Source organism: Solea senegalensis, linkage group LG13, assembly GCF_019176455.1.
Source record: "Solea senegalensis isolate Sse05_10M linkage group LG13, IFAPA_SoseM_1, whole genome shotgun sequence".
Lineage (NCBI taxonomy): Eukaryota > Metazoa > Chordata > Actinopteri > Pleuronectiformes > Soleidae > Solea > Solea senegalensis.
In genome coordinates, this window is record NC_058033.1 from 19,949,249 (window position 1) to 19,956,914 (window position 7,666).

The following is a 7,666-nucleotide window of genomic DNA, read 5'->3' on the forward strand; positions in this document are numbered from 1 at the left end:
TACAGGCCGGAACATCTGTATTGTCTGAATTGAATTCCAGTGCTTTCAGTTTTATACGAAGGAATTTGTGAGCAGAGCTTTTTCCACACTGACGCTTTCATCTTTCGTCTCGTTTTAAAGAGGATTTCAATCGTGCTCGAGTTCAAAAGTCACACTCACTTTTCCCACCGTGTTATTTTCACGCACACGCACAAGAACAGAAAATGAGATGCACCTTTTTTTTTCCCACTTTGCCTCTTACAACACTCCACCTCTGTTACCTGCAGTTCTTCTTTATCTCCTTTTGTTCCACTTGTGACATTTATTTCCCCCGTTTATTGTGCACTTGGCAAAAAAAAGAAAAGAAAAATATGTCTCTCTGCTTCTTTCACTTTCCATTTTCTTCTTCACCTCCCCTTTCATCTCCCCCTCCCTGTGTCTCAGCTCTCCCTCATTCAAACCCCCTTTTAAACAGCTGGGGATCTGAGGAAGCTCCTGTTACAGCTGTTTATCCAATAAAAACCATTCAGAGTGGTAGCGGAAACATCAAAGTTTGCAAATATAATAAAAGCCCCGAAGGTATTGAACAGATGATTTCCAACCGTATTTTATTTATGAATAGAATTCATATTTTACACTTCTGCGAGGCGCAGGGTTTAAACCCACAGGTAATGATGTAAACCAATTAGACAACTTTATGTAGAACAGTGGAGGCGCAGCATGGTTATAACGATCCTCGTGCAAACACGCGCACATCTTGATGCTAATCACATGCAAAGAACTTCTTTAATTAATCACGTTTAGTAGAGTGATACAGTCTCTCCCGCCTTGAGCTACATTACAGGTCCACACACACACACACACACATACTCACATCTTATTACCAGCTGTGATTTCATCATGCATCAGCCACAGTGTGTGTGGGGGGGGGACATTTGTGCATTTACTGGTATGCAAATGTTGCCATCTAATTTCTGGAAACGATCCATGCCGCCACCGCCTCAGCGGCGTCTCACCCACCGGCTCCAAGGGCCTCATCAGATCGCACGGGCCCCCGTCAATAATTGAGCGCTCGCAAATCATTCATAAGGCAAGTTGCTCGCGTGAGGCACACGGCTGCACTGCTTACTCCTACCTTCATTTTTCTTAAAAAAAAAATAAGCAAAAGCCTTCCCATTTGTTTTTCTATCTTGTCACTTAATAAGAAATCATGCTCGACAGAGCTGTTGACAGAGAAGGATGTAGTGATCAGCGCGGGGGTGAGCAGCTAACCTGGGTTTGAACTCAGTTGGGAAAGTGCAGTTGCTGTGCAACGCAGAGAGAGAGAGAGAGAGAGAGTGTGAGAGGGTGTTGTGTCTTATGCCATGAGCAATGGCTCAAACAGCATGAGTGTGTGTGTGGAGGAGAGGAAGGGAATGTCTGCTCGGAGAAGCCAGGTCTCACACTTGGATGCGTCCAGCTGTGATGGTAATAGGAACGGGCAGAAATCTGAGGCACACTCTGCTAATGGTTCTCTCAAACTGGAAAGGATGGTGACCCTCGACCCCAGTGTTTGTTGTCTCCCTTCCAGGAGCCACACGGTCACGGAAATATGTACACACACGTTCTGACTCTCTGTTCAACCAAAGCCTCCAGTCAATCTGTCAGTGCATTTATTTTGGACCTATCACCTTCACACACAGATATTGTCATTTTAAAGATTATCAATTGTCAAACAATACATTTAAATTAAAGAATGTAATGTATTCATGAATTAACCTCGAAATTATATTAAATTAACACTTCTGTATTATTTAAAAGGAAATGTCAGAGCTTTCAGAAATAACAGTCTTGTTTTTTTTTCTAAAAGGCCACTTTCATAGGGGACTTTTGCAATTTTGCATAGCTGGAAAGTCACAGATGGGAAGAGTTTCATTAATTAAGCCTCTGTTCCATCAAGTGTCCTGGGAAGCCTGTCCGGTATGACAGCATGTACTAAACCAAACCCTGGAGCTTCACTCAGGAAAAAAAGTGCATCTTACTCTTGTGCTTTTTCCTGCTCTGGCAACGTCAAAATGTCAGCTGTGAAAAATGTCTATGACAAGTTTAATGTTGACGTTGAACATAAAAATCAGAATACCCACACGTCGCTGATGCAGCTGTAACCTGCGCGACTACGGCAAGCAAGGATGACAAGTGCAACGTTCTGAATTTAGCTTTAGCTTCACCAGTATTTTCTTTTCTACTTTTCAGATTGTACATCTGCATTACTGCTTTATTGTCATATCACCTCTCTATGTCTCAAACTGTCCTATGATGCCACTTTGAGGCTTTGGGGCGGTGTTTAAAAACACATTAACATTAAACTGTAGCTCGTTTCAGAGATCCTCAAATGTCAGAGAATCTGCAACGTGCAAGTTCTCAAATGTCTCAAATTTCCAGATAATCTCCTGTCGCTTTTTGCTCATACGTGACCGGCGAACTCTCCGTTTTACAGACTTTACTGTTCACTGTATGGCACTAAAAGGTGAAAACAAGCTCCTTATTCCTCAATGGAGGCAGTAATATAGCACATAAAATGTTTGACAACTCCAGGCAGACGCATATGACCAGATGGACCAACTTAAATTATGCACCTTAATCAACTTTTGAGAAGATGCACAAGAAATTGATTTGTTTGTCCCAATCAATGCACGTTTGAGAATCCTGCCAGAGCAGGGAAGGACCGAGGCGAATCAATCTGCTGAGGTGAGTGGAATATCAAAGCGAGTTTGTGCGGTCACAAGTGACTGATAAATGCCACCACCTCCAGCCAGAATTCAACTCATTGAGAAACTCAAATGAGATTTGTCGACAACTGCGGCGTCGCCAGCGCAGGCAGCTCCATCATGAATGATGGAGCAAAACAAACGGACACTGGCACACTATAATATTGGTTTAATGCAAATGAAATGTGCAGCAGACAGAGAGAAGGGTTGCAAGACAAGAGCTGTTCATTTCTTCTCTTTTTTGCCTTATTCGTTTGCATACATGCGCGGCGTATTCTTGGCCAGACGTTGAGTTTTGTGCATGTGTTCGTTAACTGCACCGTGTGACATTTTTGCAAAAGGCCTGCTTTTATCTCAAGGTAGTGGTCAACAAAGAAAGAGGCTAATTTTGTTTTAATATCCTCCCCGCTTATTGTCTTGTGTACACGGCGGGCAGGCGCGAGGCGACGGGATGAATTATTATTCCTCTCCGTCCATATTAAGGCCTGCAAATATAAACATTTAATTAATTTTATCTGATGAATTCATTTTTTTTTATTTCGCTCAGCTCACTCCCCTGACGTTTTATTCATCCGTCACGTGTCCTCGTCTCTCTGATGTTGTCGATGACAGTTGTTTTTGCACAAAACGCAGGGACTGCACATTTCCACTTAGGAGAGAAGTTTGAATGTGTGTCTTTGTTTCTTCTTTTCCGCAGGCAGCACAGGATATACTTTCAACTGAAGGAGGAACAAGGTAAGAATACACAGTGAGCGCAGAGGACTACATTATTATTCCCGAGCATTAGATTTCCAAGCTCGTACTCCAGGAGACATGAAGACGCAAACAGAGTTGATAATGGAAACAGATTAGATTCAGGCCTTTAAATTTAGGACGTCTGCCGTTGCTTTATCGCTAACCTAAGACATGTTGTGATTTTATTGCTTGATTCCTAATGACTGGGAGGGAAACCCTCCACATGTGCAGCATCAATTATCCATTTATTTAACATACTTTGATGTCAGTTCATGAGGAAAAACATGGGGAACAAAAACAAGCACGGATGGCATCAAAACAGAGGGAAGAGACCACGTATTAAGTTATATCCACAGCATGATCTTTACCTGAACCCAAGAAACATGTTTGTGTGTGAGAGAGAGAGGGATTGACAACATGAAACTCCAACTACTGCAACTTTCTTTAATTCATACCAATATTTTATTTGCTGAATATCACCAAGAAAACAACACATCCACAGGAAAAGGAAAAAAAAAACAATACACAGTACCTCATGAGCCAATGTCTTCTAGAATTAAACATTAATACAAAGTAGAAGACGATGAAGAAGAACACAAATAAAAATTCCCGTTCACTCGGCCTGACCTCCTGCCTGCATGGACTTCCCTTTTTTTGATATTGTGTTGTTTTGTGTAGCTGAACTTGCTGAAATAACCCATACTGTTGAGGACACTCTTTGTGCCACAGCACAGGTCCAGGTCCAGGTCCAGGTCCTGAACCAGTTTGAAGCAGCCAGTGCATTCACACCAAGAATAAATTGGTTCGGGACCTTTAAAAAAAAGTAGTTTCCCGGCGGGAACCAAAGAAATACTTGTTTTTTCTTCTTCTATCTACCGCTTTATCCTCCACCGGAGGGTCGCGGGGGTTGCTGTGCCAATCTCAGCTGACATAGGGCAATAGACGGGGGGGGTCACACCCTGGACAGATCACCAGTCCATCACAGGGACAAACAACCATTTACCTGTATTGCACATTTTTGGACAGCGGGGGCCTTGAACCCGGGTCTTCCTGCTGCAAAGGCAAGAGCGCGAACCACGACACAGATAAAAAAGAAAAAAAGTTCCTTTTCAAAACCCAACTTTCGCTCTTCACCTGCTCGTCCCTGTGTGAAAAGACACCTGCTAAATTATCAAACAGTGTCCTCTCCGCTCCACATGGCTGCCCCTGGATTACATATCCGGCTCTCCCTGCAGGCCTATTAAACACCACCCAAGTCATGGTCACTGCCTGACTAGCTCCACATTCATAATGGTCATTAACTCAGTGACCGAAAATGAACGGTGGAACAATCCAATTCGGGGCAGATCTGAAATGCCTCTTACCAAGGGGCCCTCACATTGATAGTAGGCAATTTCACATCTCATTCGCCAAAAGTGGGTTTATTGAATATGAGAAGACTGGAGAATTGCAATGGGTTTTCTTTACGTTTAATCTGCGTAGAGGGGGGAAAAAAAAGGGCCGCGATATCTTTCAAGTCTTTGCAATCCTCGTGTATCACACATTGCCTCGGGTAGATCCATTATCTGCTATAATCTGTTTTTAAAAGAGTTCCTTTTCACTTGGCCTGACAACCGGATTCCCTATTCAGTGCGAGTCCTCATAGGTCCCCGCCGATGACGCAGCCACATTATTTTATTCTTTCGCAGAGATCTGCAGCAGCGTTCCGACACTCATTTCTTTCCCTCCAATGAAGACGAACGGGAGTTTTGTTTCCATCAATAAAAACAGGGTGGGAAAACAGTGTGTACTAATCCTTTCAATCCTCCCCTGATCTTATCTCGTGTATTCAAATGTGAGCCCAGGGGCAGCAACCAGGGGTTTGGAGCCCCATGAAAAGACACGGTATAACATTTGGCTTTCCCGCTCCATGCCACGACACACCAGCCCTGAAATAACAACATTCTGCAGAGTGTGCTTCACTTAATAAGACTCATATCCTTCATGAGGACACTGATCAATGAATAACCTCAATGCAAAGTACGTGCAGTTTAAATAAATACTCATCTTTGATGTCAATAAATACATATTATGACTCATATATTACATTTTATTGTGAAGGAGATTGAGACAGGATCTTATGGTCCCAGCTCGCCTCGACTCAACGCGGTTTAAGTTGGTTTTCCACTACAAACGTGGGCGGAGTCATCACTGCATGGTTGCATGAAACTGCAGACACACATACGAGTGACTGGTAACTGAATCATTAGAATCAGTGAATTAAAAAATGGAGATTAACCAACGTTTTTTAGGATTGTTAAGTCTTTTTAACTGATCTACAGTTCCGCATGAGTCTCGTGTCGGACGTCTCTTCCTGTGACGTCTCTTCCTGTAACCGTGCCGTGCCGTGCCGTGCCGTGCCGAAGCGAGTTGAGTTGAATCGAGCCGGTGGAAACACGCCATTAGTGTCTGCATTCATTTAGTGATGCAATACAGTTTGAGCTGAACAGGTGAGTTGATTTCCACTGGTATGACATTTATTATCCTTGAATGATGCTTTAGGCTTTGCCAAACCAGCTCACTCAAAAGAAAGCCTGGCTTTGTTGAACATGCCTCACAGCACATGTCTCTGGAAGAGTGAGACGAACCTGTTAAGCTGTGAGACCTAAACAATGAGTCAAATCCCAATCTGAACCCACAGTGTGCATCAGATGTCGTCTGCTGCTGCTGCATTGACCCGCGTGTCCTTGCCTCTCTCTCCCTCTCTCCCTCCCTCTCTCCCTCCCTCTCTCTCTGCTCTCCAAGTCATCTTTTTCTTTTTTCTTGTACCGTTCCCGCTCAGATGTGCCGCAGGCGAGTCTGGTCAGTGTTCCCTCTGATACGACGCTCATCAATGTTTCTGGTGTTTCTGCAGCAAACCACCTTACCCAGGCAATTCACTGACCTTTGTATCCGCTCTCTCTCCCCACATCAGGTAAAATGGGTTCTCATTAATAGTTCATGACTCCTTCTTTCACCCTGTTTGTTCCATTGATTCACCTTCCCTTTTCCCCTTTTCCCTTTTTCCCCTTTTCTTATAGTTTTCAGGTAGCTGCCCCCAGTGCTGTGCACTCATTTACACCAGAGCTTTTCTATTAACCTGGGGAGGAGTCTCTATTCTCTCACCCTCGTTCCCTTCATTTCCTTCTCCCTACTTATCGTGTCCTCACTGGCATCTTACCTACCTGCCATTTGTAGACTCTTTCTTTCACCACCTTGTCCTTGCTTCACATGATTTTGCATAATATGCGAGTAAGCAGGTAATAGACTAATAGTGAAAGATTGAAAATATAAAGAAGTACAGGGATAAAGGTCCTGTTGTGTATGTGTGTGAGTGTCCTTATAGTGTTATTCTTATTCTTTTCGGTGTGCTTTTCATGTTATTTACCCAAACTCATTATTTGTTTTATTGATTTTTTTCCCCCTTAAATAAATAAACAAACTATTGCTGTCTGAGTCCAGGTTATTGTTTCAGTAATTCAAGTGTAGAATAAATGATTTGAGGAAAGAACAACAGAAAACAGAGCAGAAGTACTTGTACTCATTGTTGACAAGAAATTCAACATTTTTATTGTTTTCATATTTTGAGATCTGCCACTGCACAGACAAAGAAGTGCATCATTTGTCCTCTCCTTTACAATGGTGATAAAAGGGACAGTGTTCACAGACCCTGTAAAACTGTAATACTTTGTCAGTGACACGATGAGATAGTTTGAATCTCTGACTGTCAAAACGAAGACGAAACGCTGAATCTTAGTTACATTTTCTTGTGCTCTAATTATTTTTGACACGTTTTCACAAAGAGGAAATTAGAAGACGACACTTATAACAAGTCTGGGACTGTGCTTCACCCTGTCATTTGATTTCATCAGCGGTAAAAATCTTCTCATATCAAAGGAGTTCTAAATGATTTGAGGAAACAGGTTTCACTCTTCAGGACGCTGGGCTCTGATGTTTGGCTGCCCTCTGCACTATTTCTTTAACCTTAAAATTTATCTCAAAGGTTGATGTTGCTGACCGTGCGTTTCCTTTATCCATTCCACACTTTATTGCATTAATTTCCTCCCACCTGAGACATTAATTTCACCAAAGTCTTAAAGTGTTGGCAGTGAAGCAGCGGCACTGGAATTATTCAGTATCGAGTGCCTTGCAAACAAGAGCTGGCATCTAAAGTAAGTTTTCAGCGG

The 7,666-nt window shown here is 42.8% G+C and overlaps 1 long non-coding RNA gene across 1 annotated transcript in view; it reads left to right on the forward strand.

The window, feature by feature from the left end:
* LOC122780063 overlaps nt 1-3,947 on the forward strand; it is a 64,571-nt gene extending 60,624 nt beyond the window's left edge. The window contains exon 3 of the long non-coding RNA XR_006361647.1: nt 3,424-3,947. This is a non-coding gene — a long non-coding RNA (uncharacterized LOC122780063). The remainder of the gene's footprint in view (nt 1-3,423) is intronic.
* Nucleotides 3,948-7,666: the final 3,719 nt, after the last annotated feature.